The sequence below is a fragment of the Rosa chinensis genome, chromosome 4 (assembly GCF_002994745.2).
Source record: "Rosa chinensis cultivar Old Blush chromosome 4, RchiOBHm-V2, whole genome shotgun sequence".
Classification (NCBI taxonomy): Eukaryota; Viridiplantae; Streptophyta; class Magnoliopsida; order Rosales; family Rosaceae; genus Rosa; species Rosa chinensis.
This window is the reverse complement of record NC_037091.1, coordinates 28808132-28819284: the sequence shown is the minus strand read 5'-3', so window position 1 is coordinate 28819284 and position 11153 is coordinate 28808132. Positions and strand designations below refer to the sequence as shown.

The window sequence follows — 11153 nt, the reverse complement described above, 5'->3', positions numbered from 1 at the left end:
GAGTATTAGGTGGTGGATTCAATGCTTTAGCATCTTCATAATCTGTTCTCAAACTCTAAAAAAATCTCATTGCTCATTCTTGTCTTTAATTTCAGTTTTTCTTTCTTTAATTTTCTGTTTAACCCTCAATCACATCATAAAAATCAGTTTGTTTCACTTAAGTATAGCACATTTGTCATAATAAAATTGTCTTAATCAGTCCTTGAGGGAATGACCTCGTGCTTGCACATTTATTCTACAATTGATTCGTGCACTTGCCAGTACTAAATTAAAATTGACAACACCAAGAAAAGAAAATCAAATAGCAGATGCTCTGGCCAACTTAGCAGCAACATTGGCATTATCAGAGGATGAAGTCGTACACCTTCCAATCTGCCAACGGTGGGTCGTATCTGCAATCTCTGAGATTTGGCATGAAGACTCCAATGTTGTCTTTGTTTACGTGATCGATGTTGATGACTGGAGGTACCCGTTGATTGATTACCTCCAGCGAAATAGGCTTTCCGATAACCCAAAGCAACGCTCAGTACCATGATTCTTCTACTATAAGGAGACTCTTTATCGATGATCATTCGATGGATTGCTTCTTAGATGTCTGGGGAAAGAGGAAGATGATAAGGCTATAGAGGAAGCTCATTCAGGAGTATACCGAGCTCACCAGTCAGGTCCTAAGCTCCATTTTCAAGTGAAGAGGATGGGTTACTATTGGCCCACCATGGTTAAAGATTGCATGGAGTATGCACAAAGGTGTCAAGCTTGCCAGTTTCATGCAAACTTCATCCATCAACCGACAGAGCCATTGCCACTATGCCAAAAAGGCCTTCAGATGACACACTTCAGACGACATAAGTAGTGTTTTATGTCGTCTGAGTTTTTCAGACGACATAATTTTTTTTTCTGTCGTCTGAATATAGACTAAAACCATACTGGTTTAATTTGGAAAAATGGTGAGCATTCGGACAACACATTTATGTCGTTGTAGAAAGTGGTGATTTCCTATCTCAGATTTGGAGGGATATCCAAAAGTTGATTGAGTATTTTCCCTCTCAAATAGCCAAGCCCTAGTTGACTGAAAAATGTTGCAACATTCAGACAACATTTAAATGTTGTCTAAGTGTGAAGCTTGTTTTAAAAATTTTCAAGTTATTTTGACTTGTGCCTTTTGATATAGAGATAGAGCTCAACACCCAATTAAAGTCATTTTCTCTCGTCCTTCAACTCTCTCAGCTCTACCTAGTTAGAACCCGCGAAAATGAAAAACTCAAACACCAGCCTCTCTCCTTCTCTCTCAACTCTCTCAGATCTCGATTCTCACTCTCTGGATTCTTCTTCTTTGTCTCTCCTTCTTCTTCTTAGTCTCTACTGCTCACTCTCTGGATTCTTCTTCTTTGTCTCTCCTTCTTCTTCTTAGTCTCTACTTCATCTTTTGCATTTGGATTAATGGAGCTCTCCAGCAACAAATAGAGCTATTTTCGATTCGGATATTGGTAAGCAATTTAGGGTTTCAATTGTTTTTTAGTTTCATTTTTTGATTGGGTTCAATCTTCGATAGATTTTAGGATTTTATCTGCAGATTTTGGGTTTGCTTATTATCCAAAATTTCAATTTTAGGGTTTGATTTCGATTAGGTTTTTCTTCTATTTGGGGATGGGGTGATTGAAATGGATATAGCTACATTGGGGTTTTGTCTTCAATTTAGTGTTGTGGTTTTCCTTCGATTGAAATGGATTTATGTGTTGGGGTTTTGAATCTTTTGATTTCCATGTTGTTTGACAAGAACTCTTTCTTCTTTCAATTAAAACTTATTTGTATTGAAAATATCATGGTTTTATCAATAATTGCATTGCTGTTCTTCTACTAGATCATGTTGATATATAAACATGTAAATGTTGTTGAATATTTACATATAGTTCGATGCAAGAAAGTTTATATTAACAAGCTTATTGCAATTTTAGATGGCTTATGTTCAAAAAGGAGTTTGACAGCAGCTATGGGGGATTTATGAAGGATGGAGCTAAGTGGTTGGTGGAGAACACTGAAATCCTTCTTTGTATGCAGCTATCTCCAGTAAGTTCAAATTTCCTATCTTTTCAAGTAAGTTCATTCTGTTTCAGTCATTCCAAGAGTTTGGGTGTGATTTGTTGTAAATTTGGTATAGGTGGCTGGATTTGTGAAATACAAAGTGGGTGTTAGCAACTGGAATTTTATTTGTTGTAGCAGTTGATTGGCTGTATGAGCTGCTGAAAGCTAAGGCTTGAGGTAGGGAAAGCAAACTTTTCTCTATATCTTTGATTCTGATTTGGTATGTAATTGGTGTGATTGTGTTGGAACGTTTTCGTCTGCAATTTTTAAGTGCAATTTGACAAGCAGAGAGTCACACTCCAAACATCTAACTAGATTGTACGTAGATGGTTTAGTTTAGTTACTACCTGGGATATGAAAAGCCAAATGGGGTTGTAATGCTTCATGCATCCTCTTTGTATTCCCTTGTTTACTCTTCAATGTAGTAGCTATTCTTTTAGCTTGTAAGCTAGTTCTTTTTGTTGTGTCTCTCTTGTTTACTCTTAAAACAAACCAACTTTAAAATCAAAACTTCATATTGTGGTTAAAACAGCTTTGCTGAATTTTCTGAGAAAGTTGCTAATCTGTTAAATTTGAGCTTTGGGTTGCCCTACTTACTGATCTCTAAATGTTGTGAAATTTTGATATATTTCTTTTTTGCTAGTTAAAAAATGATCTGGAAAGTTTCACCTTATTTCGATGTATAATGAATCTTCAATGATTTTTCTTTTGAGTCTGGTCTGCTTTGGTAAGTTCCAGAATTTTTAGTGTACCCTCTAATTTTCTGCTGAGATTTGAACTCCTATTTGAATCATTTAACCTATGGTCTTTGTATATATTTAACTAGACATTCCAATAGTTGTTTCAAAATTGATTTCTTGTCAATCGGTCGTAAAATGACTTTTTGGTGGATTTTCTATTTTGACTTTGCTGCTACTATATTTCTCTAAAACTTGACAGTTCAGTCTATTTGCATCCATCATTCCCTTACTTCTTGAACTTTGATTAGTTTGAAATTTTAGTATGTCGTACCTTGATATGTCAGCTTTCATTCTGAAAAATTTCAACTCATTTGTTGCACAAATGAATTTTTCGTAAATCCTCAAAGCCAAACTGTTCTTGCCTAAATGTTTCACTTTAAGTTGTGTCAAATTTGGTCTTTTTCTGAATTTCTTTTGCACGAGATCATTGAGGAATGGAGCCTATGAACGTTGGGGAAAGCAGAGCTAAGGTGAGTCTAGTAATGGAGCCTTTTCCAAAATTGATGATGAACTGTTTGATTTATTGTCTCTGAAAAACTGTGCAGCCAGAAATTGATTATGGTTTAGTTTCATTGTTCTATATCACAAACGGTGTGTTTTGATTCTCTTCCTTTGGTTGAATTTTGTTGCAGAAGGAGTTGAAGCACCTAAAGGTTTTGAGGATGGCAGTGATTTACATGATGATGTGTGTGCTGAATCTGTACGAGTACGCGAAGAAGAACTTGGGGCCTCTGAGATCGATTGTGTGGACTGTGGAGGTTGCTATGATCAATATTGTTGCTCCAATATACTGGAGATTCAAAGGAGTGCCTGATGATTTCCTTAGTTTACTCAACACGAAGGTAAATCACTCTTATCCCTTTTTACAAGCAAAAGAATAAATACAAATTGTATGGATGTAAGGAACCAGAAGTTTCTCAGATTCATTAGTTTCTCTGGGATGAATTAAGTGCAATGTTAGCTTTTCACACTTCTCTATGCTTTGGGCAAAACTAAAACCGGTGGTGAATTGTAATTTGCTAGACTTGCTCAATCTGCCGGTTTAGATTTAAAGGTTGTTTTGTTGTAGGAAAGGATGTGCTTGTGACTGCTATGTTTGGATATAAAATTAGACCTGGATTATGCTTAATTGCAAAGTAGAAATGGGATATTGATTTTCATTTGTAAACAAATTTTGGAGCATATTTCATTAACAAAAGTCTATTAGCCTATGTTTATTTTTTTTTTTTTAAATGTCACCTATATATTCATTGCTTAGACTCTTTTACAGCCAAATACTCGGTTAACAAAAACCAAGCTACTTCTGTTCTCTTTCCATTCCACTCTCACTCTTCTCTTAAGCTCAGAAACACTTGAAACTGCTTGGTTCACTTTCATCAAAGGTCGAAAATCAGTAGCTACTTTATCTCCAAGTCTTGCTTCTCATCATGTTAGGAGGTATGAAGCTAAGGGTCGATCAAACCTTCTATTGCACTTTTCCAATTTCACAGCTCCAGGTCTTCTATTGCCTTGCATGTCATGTATACCTCCTCTAATTCACGTATTTCACTATGACAGAACAAATGGAAGACTTTGAGATTTCAAACCACTGAGCTTCTCTCAATTTTGCTTCAATACCAGAAATTTTATTTCCTTTCGGTAAGAACTTCTACCTTATGTTAAATTCCAATTCTTAAAGTTATTCAAGGTTGTAATGGAATGCACTTTTGATTATTATGTTTTGGTAAACCCATGAGGATGGATAGTACTGGAAAAGACCAAAGTTCCATTACTGCACTCCAAGTGTTTGATGTTATGCCTCAAAGACAACACCCAAGCTGAACCAGTGGGCTATTCCATAATTTTCGAAAAACCTATACTCCTTGCTTTACTCTCAGTTTTTGATAGCTTAAATTAGACTCTTCAATGATCATTTTGAACTTAGTTTCGTGAAAAAAGGAGTTAAAATGAGATACTTGTGCTATTTTGAAGTTACTACACTATTTCAGGATTTCTGCAGAATCAGCGTTTCTGTCAATTTTAGATTCTGGTTTGAACCTCCATTTGAACTTCGATTAGCTTGAAAATCTGTAAAATAGTAGCTTTGCATGTCTACTTCAATTCTGGAAAGTTTTCTTTGAAAACACTGAAAGACTAATTGTTTGTGAAATTTTCTTGCTTGTTACCAGTTTTCTGAAATTTTCTCAAAACGTGCAGCTTATTGTTACAAACAATTGATTTGAGAACCTTTACACTTGTTTTCTGTCCTCGATCTTCAGTAAGTCAGATTAGAAATATAAAGCATGCCTTGAAACTTAACTTCGGTTCAAAAGGCTTAGAAAAGGTTTTGTCTTTTGTTTGAAAGTGACTACAAACCAGTGTTTTATATGCATTCTGATCAGAACATTTTGATCAATGTTTTCTTTTCGGAATAAGCCCACACATGGTGAAGCTCTAGCTATTACCCAGTCTCTAATTGAGTGATTTAGTCTAAGAGAGAAATGTTATTAGGACTGATGGTGGTTTACATGTTCATAATAGGATCAAGGACTCAAGTGAATTGAAGAGTGGTTCTGTGGTACTTGCTGGGAGTTACACATCAAGGATTCCAGGTAGGGGGTCTTCACTAGTTAGAGCTTTTCTTGAAAAGATTTATATGTTTTTGTGCATACACATTGCATTGTTTTTAAGTGGTGACCTGAGAGTGAAGGGAGCAAAGCAACTACCTTGGGTTTCAATCCCCTAAACCTTCGGAGGGGCTATACGGACTGAAGGACGTCTAACATCCTTTGAGGTGTGGCGTTACTCCTAGGTGCTGTGGTGTAAACGGCCACTCTCGCTACTTCTTGCTGGTTGTTTGTGCATTTACTTTAGCAAGTAAGTAGTTGGCATTAAGACCAGTCATCGGTTTGTAGAAACATGGGTACCCTTCATGCATACTTTTCACTGGAAACTCTCATACAAACTTTAGTTTTTTGCTACTGTTGTCTAAAGTTTTATTGGTACCAACTTCAATTAGTTTTCAAACCTAGCTAGCATTACTTCCTACTGAGCATATGAACGTAAGTGATGCTCACCCCTACTCATTTCAGGTAATGTGCACGAAGTTGAAAGGGAGCAGAACTGAAGTGGTGGCTTTGGCATTTTGCTGCTTGTCAACTCCTGCCTTTTGAGGTCTTTTATCCTATTTTGAAACCCTGATGTTCTTTGGTGTTTTGAGCCTTTATTTTGTTGGAACTTGTGTTGTGGAAAGTTGAACTCAGTGTGTTGTAAATCTGTTGAAAGGCTCACTTTTGCTTCATGTAAATGTCTAGGCTAGTCTTCTTTTGAATCACTCTCAGTGATCTATTTTGAGCCATGTATATATTAAAGGCCATGTCTCTCAGCCCTAATATGCGAACCAGATTTGCATCCTTCTATCTCCTATTTTCAAGTTTCTAACTACTCTTACTAAGCTTGTTATTTCAGTTGGATAAATCCTATTTGTTGTTGTCATCGCTTGAAATTTTTCCACAAATTGTAGTGTGAAGCCTCATATTTCAAACCTCTTTGAAGTCTATTTAGTTTAGCTACCTCGAGTTTATTTAACATCAGACTTCACTTGAGTTTATGTTCTTTCTTTTCTTTCACCAAAGGTTGAGACACATTGATCCCAAATATCAAGTTTGCAGCTACCCAAAAACTTAGTTTCGTTATCTTTAGCCTTGCGCATCTTAGGAAGTTCGAGTATTACTTTGTCAATACTTAAGCTTCGTAAGATACGCGGCGCTATGACGTCAACCAGTTTTGGGACATTACAGTAAGTCCTTATTCACGGTAATAAATAGGATTCATACTAAATGTAATTTTCTGGTGATTGTATAGGTGATCAAGATGGAGGTTGACTATCTCTGAAATTTGAAATGGGAAATCCCATTGTTCATACATACTTGAGGTAATGATGGTTCTGAAAATCATACACTTATTTCTGGTTGGTTATTATAGCTGCTCAACAACCCTCAAACTTTGACTGATTGTTGTTCATTTGACATATATTTTGGCAGAAAATTCATTGATCTTGCTCAAGAGAGTTACTAAAAAGTAAGTTTCCTTTGTACCTTTCTCTTACATATTTGGATTTGCCAAGTTGATATTATATGATATTGACTGCTTGGCTTTTCTGTGTTTTCTGCAGACTCCTAATATGCAGTTTGAGGCTTTGATTTACTACCTCATCACAGATCTAAGTGAATTACATATGGTTTTAGTTTTGGCTACTCTTTTGATTTTTCTATGTTTTCGCTTTTGCTCTATTCCTCCCTATAACACTACGTTACTCATCATTAATTCAAGGTAAACCCATTCCTCACAATCTACACTTGACTAGAAATTTTACACTCCTCATAATCATTTTATCTGCAGGCTCACTGGCCATTCCCTTCAAATCATATTATGGAGGTAAGAAAATGTTGTTCTAGTTGTTGGCCTGTTGTAGTGATATTATTGTGTTCTTGTCCTGAATACTATTATAATCCACTGGTCTAGTTCTTCATAAAATTGAGTTAAATAAGCCTTGTAACTTCAAGCAATGTGATAGTTATCTAGACATAAAGGTACTAAAAGCACTAGCAAATAACTTCATTCTACGTGCATATTATCTGCAGGGTTATGTATATATGCTCACGCACCCCTGAATACCTTCCATTTTCTATGACCACTTCTATGATTCGGGTGATTTCATTCATGATCAGATCGTGAAACTGGTACAGCAGTATAGCTAGCTAGTTCCTTTATTGACTTGTGTCTAGTAGAAGCTCTTCCTTCATTAAGCATTTGGACTTCCAGATTAGTATGGGCTATTTTGAACTGATGCTCATGATTAGGTTTGTGTACATGAGACGATGGTGGATTAATGGAAATTGCAATGAATGATTTTGGATATGGATTTTATGGTTTCATGAATGGGCAATTTTAATTTCCAAAATTGTAACAGAGGACTACTAATATATGTTATCTCAAATTGCAAGCTACAACAAAAGCACACAAATGTGTGGTTACAGCTGCACAAAAGCAACACAAAAACCAATTAGAAGTCTATTGTCTTTTTGGCAGTGGGAAGACAGAAAATTGTAGTCTAAATGACAAAACAACAACATAAGTTAGATGGAATTGTTGGCTAAAGAGTATAACAACAACAATTAAGTGTGGTTGGACTTGATCACAGACAATATAAAATACGTACTATTAGTGGTCCTTTTTATATTCAGACCACAAATATTTGTCGTCTTAATAACCTCAAACGACAGTAAATTGTCGTTGTAATGAGACTGACATAACAGAAATAATATGATATCTATTGTCTAAACCATTTCCCAACATCACATAAGTACAATTTCAAAACCTTTCACATAACACTTAAATGTCATATAAACCTACCCTAGAACGACACTTAATTGTCCTCTGATGCACTTTACAACCACAGATAATTGTTGTTTAAAGTCAATTTGCACAACATTTAATTGTTGTTGTATGCTAGAAGACACAATAGTATTTACAAAAGTCTGTGGTTGTTTTGTTTATCAGACAATACAAAAATGTTGTTTGAATGCTTTTAAAGATACAGATCACAATGTTCCCAAAATGCAAAACTCATCAGACAACACAAGACTTTTATTTTTTTATGTCGTCTGATTTTTCAGACGACAGAAGTGTTCTGTCATCTGATGCCCCCAAGAGACGACACCGTACTAGACGACATATTTTTGTTCGTTCAGACGACAGAACTGTTCTGTCGTCTGAAGGCCTTTTTGGCATAGTGTGTATCCAACGATTGCTTCCTACCCCTTCGATGTGTGGGGACTTGATGCTATAGGGCCCATAACTCCAAAATCCTCCTCCAGTCACTCATACATTCTGGCAGCTACGAATTCCTTTTCAAAGTGGGCAGAGGCGGTGCCGCTTAAGGAAATAAAGAATGAAAATGTTATAGACTTCATCAAAGGGAATATCATTCAACGATATGGTGTTCCGCATTGCATCATTACAGACAATGCCAAGTACTTTTCTAATAGTGCCATGGAGAAACTCTATGAGAAATATCACTTCAAGCTACACTTTTCTTCTATGTATAATGCCCCGGCTAATGGGTTGGCTGAAGCATTCAACAAGACATTGTGTAATATTTTGAAGAAAGCTGTCAGCAAAACAAAAAGGGATTGGCATGAAAGAATGGGCGAGGCGCTCTGGGCCTACAGGATGACATATAGAACTCCCACGAAAGCTACACCTTACCCCCTTCTATATGGTGTTGAAGCGGTCTTACCCTTAGAGAAACAAATTCCATCTCTGAGGATTGCTTTGCAAGAAGGACTGACTGATGAAGAGAATGCCAGGTTACGCTTGCAAGAGTTGGAAGCCTTAGATGAAAAGAGACTTGACGCACAACAGCACTTGGAATGCTACCAAGCTTGAATGTCACGAGCTTTCAACAAAGGGGTTCGACCCCGATCCTTTCAAGTTGGTGACCTAGTGCTTGCCGTACGCAGACCTATCATCATGACACACAAGACTGGTTCTAAGTTCAAGTCAAAGTGGTATGGACCTTATGTCGTCAGCGAAGTCTACACCAGTGGATCCTATAAAATTGTGGCTGAAGATGGCTTGAGAATTGGCCCCATAAATGGAAAGTTCCTGAAGAGGTACTATGCTTGAAGAAACTAAGAAGACGCTCCTAGCTAGCACGAGCCTAAACTGCACATGGCACAATAAAAATAAATAAATAAAAAGTTCGTTGAGTTGAAAACCAGAAAGGGCGGCTCAAGCAAAAAAAGGACAAAAAAAAAATTTCACTTCATCCATAAACCCTTGAACTATGTGATGACTTGATTCCTTCATTGGAAGGATACGTAGGCAGCTTGGGAATAACAATCTCAAGTTCAGTCAAATCAAATAAAAAATAAAGGGTTTGTTTACTATTCATAAAGTAAATAAGTAGAAAAGTACTTATTTTCATAATAAGTTATGACTGTCAAAGTTTAACTTATTACAAGTGATAAAGGAAAATGAAAAAAAAAAACCATCATAAGTTACGAATGGAGAACAACTCTTCACACCCAAGTCAAACCCTTGAAGCTATGGGGGTTGCTCTCAAAAATCTCTCGCAATGATTTTGTCGTCTCAAGCTCTGCAGTGGTCACCTCGGGGGTCTCTTGGATTTGAGTCTTCTCTTTTTCTAGGTCGACAAGCTTTTTCTCCTGTAGTAGAAGTCTCTCGTCTAGTAAAGTCACTATTTGCTCCAATTGTCGCTACTCCTCTTTTAATTTCTCCAAAGACATAAGTGCAGATTGGTGATGATTAGAGTCAGCTTGATGAATTGAAGTGGCCTTTGCAATTTCTGACTCAGTGTTAGCCAGAGGTTGATTACGTGTGCCTGGAGTAGCCTTGCGTGAACAAGCAAGCCGTGCCAAGTTATATTGGTTAGCACTAGTCAACAATCCTTCGACTTTGTCCCTTACGGATGAAGGATCAATCCCATAAAGGCTAAGCTCAGCTATCTGCTTGTCAAGTTCCCCCTTGCTGGAAAGAATGGTCTTTGAGGAGTGCTTCATTATCATATCCTCAATTTGTTCACAAACTGCAGTGGCAGCTTGTTGACGAATATCACGAAGTCTTTGACTAGCATCTATAATAGTAGCTCCACCAAGAGAGGCCTCAGAAAAGGCTATGGTGTTCAGAGGCTTGGGAGGATGCACCTTGGTAAGTGGACATGTACATGTATCATTAGTTAAAAAAAAGGGGACTTAAAGTGCAACAAAAATACACATGAGTTAAGAATTGTACCTGAAGGGTCAATTTGCTGTGAGTCATTCTTTGCATTGGATGTTCCTTGCATGGGAAAAGAGTAAGCCTCAAGTTCCGCTGCAGAAGGAACACGTATAGGGTCTGAAGAGGCATCATCGTTCTCCAAAGTGGATGACCATCAATCTCTGCACCCTGAAAAGATAGGAAAAGAACAATTCAAGTTCCAAAAAAAGACCAAAAAAAAAAAAAAATCTGACGCAAGTCCAAAAAAGGGTTACCTCTTTACGTTGCAACATCGGTTGTGAAGAAGTTGAAACTGACAAGACCCGCCCCGGATTCCACCCTGGAATCCGAAGTGGCCCTACAGGACCCACTTTTAAAGAAGGTTTACCAAAATTTCGGCATAACCTCCCTTAAAAATGGACAACCCAAAACCTGTGGAAAACAAATTTCACTTCTAATAATCCAACCACAAACTCCGGGAGCCACCCTGCTCCCATCATTCCACCAACTCAAGCCCAAAATAATAATAGTTTAACAAGTACTTCAAGTCTAAGAAACTCCAAGATTTTA

The 11153-nt window shown here is 37.1% G+C and overlaps 2 long non-coding RNA genes across 2 annotated transcripts; both read left to right on the top strand.

Moving 5' to 3' along the window:
- Positions 1-1370: 1370 nt before the first annotated feature.
- LOC121052670 lies at positions 1371-2261 on the top strand. Its single transcript, XR_005809761.1, has 3 exons — positions 1371-1487; positions 1956-2067; positions 2159-2261. It is a non-coding gene; the product is annotated as an uncharacterized LOC121052670 (long non-coding RNA).
- A 1853-nt stretch (positions 2262-4114) lies between these two features.
- LOC121052495 lies at positions 4115-7629 on the top strand. Its single transcript, XR_005809257.1, has 8 exons — positions 4115-4259; positions 4380-4460; positions 5343-5413; positions 5894-5975; positions 6666-6735; positions 6845-6881; positions 6976-7238; positions 7445-7629. It is a non-coding gene; the product is annotated as an uncharacterized LOC121052495 (long non-coding RNA).
- Positions 7630-11153: the final 3524 nt, after the last annotated feature.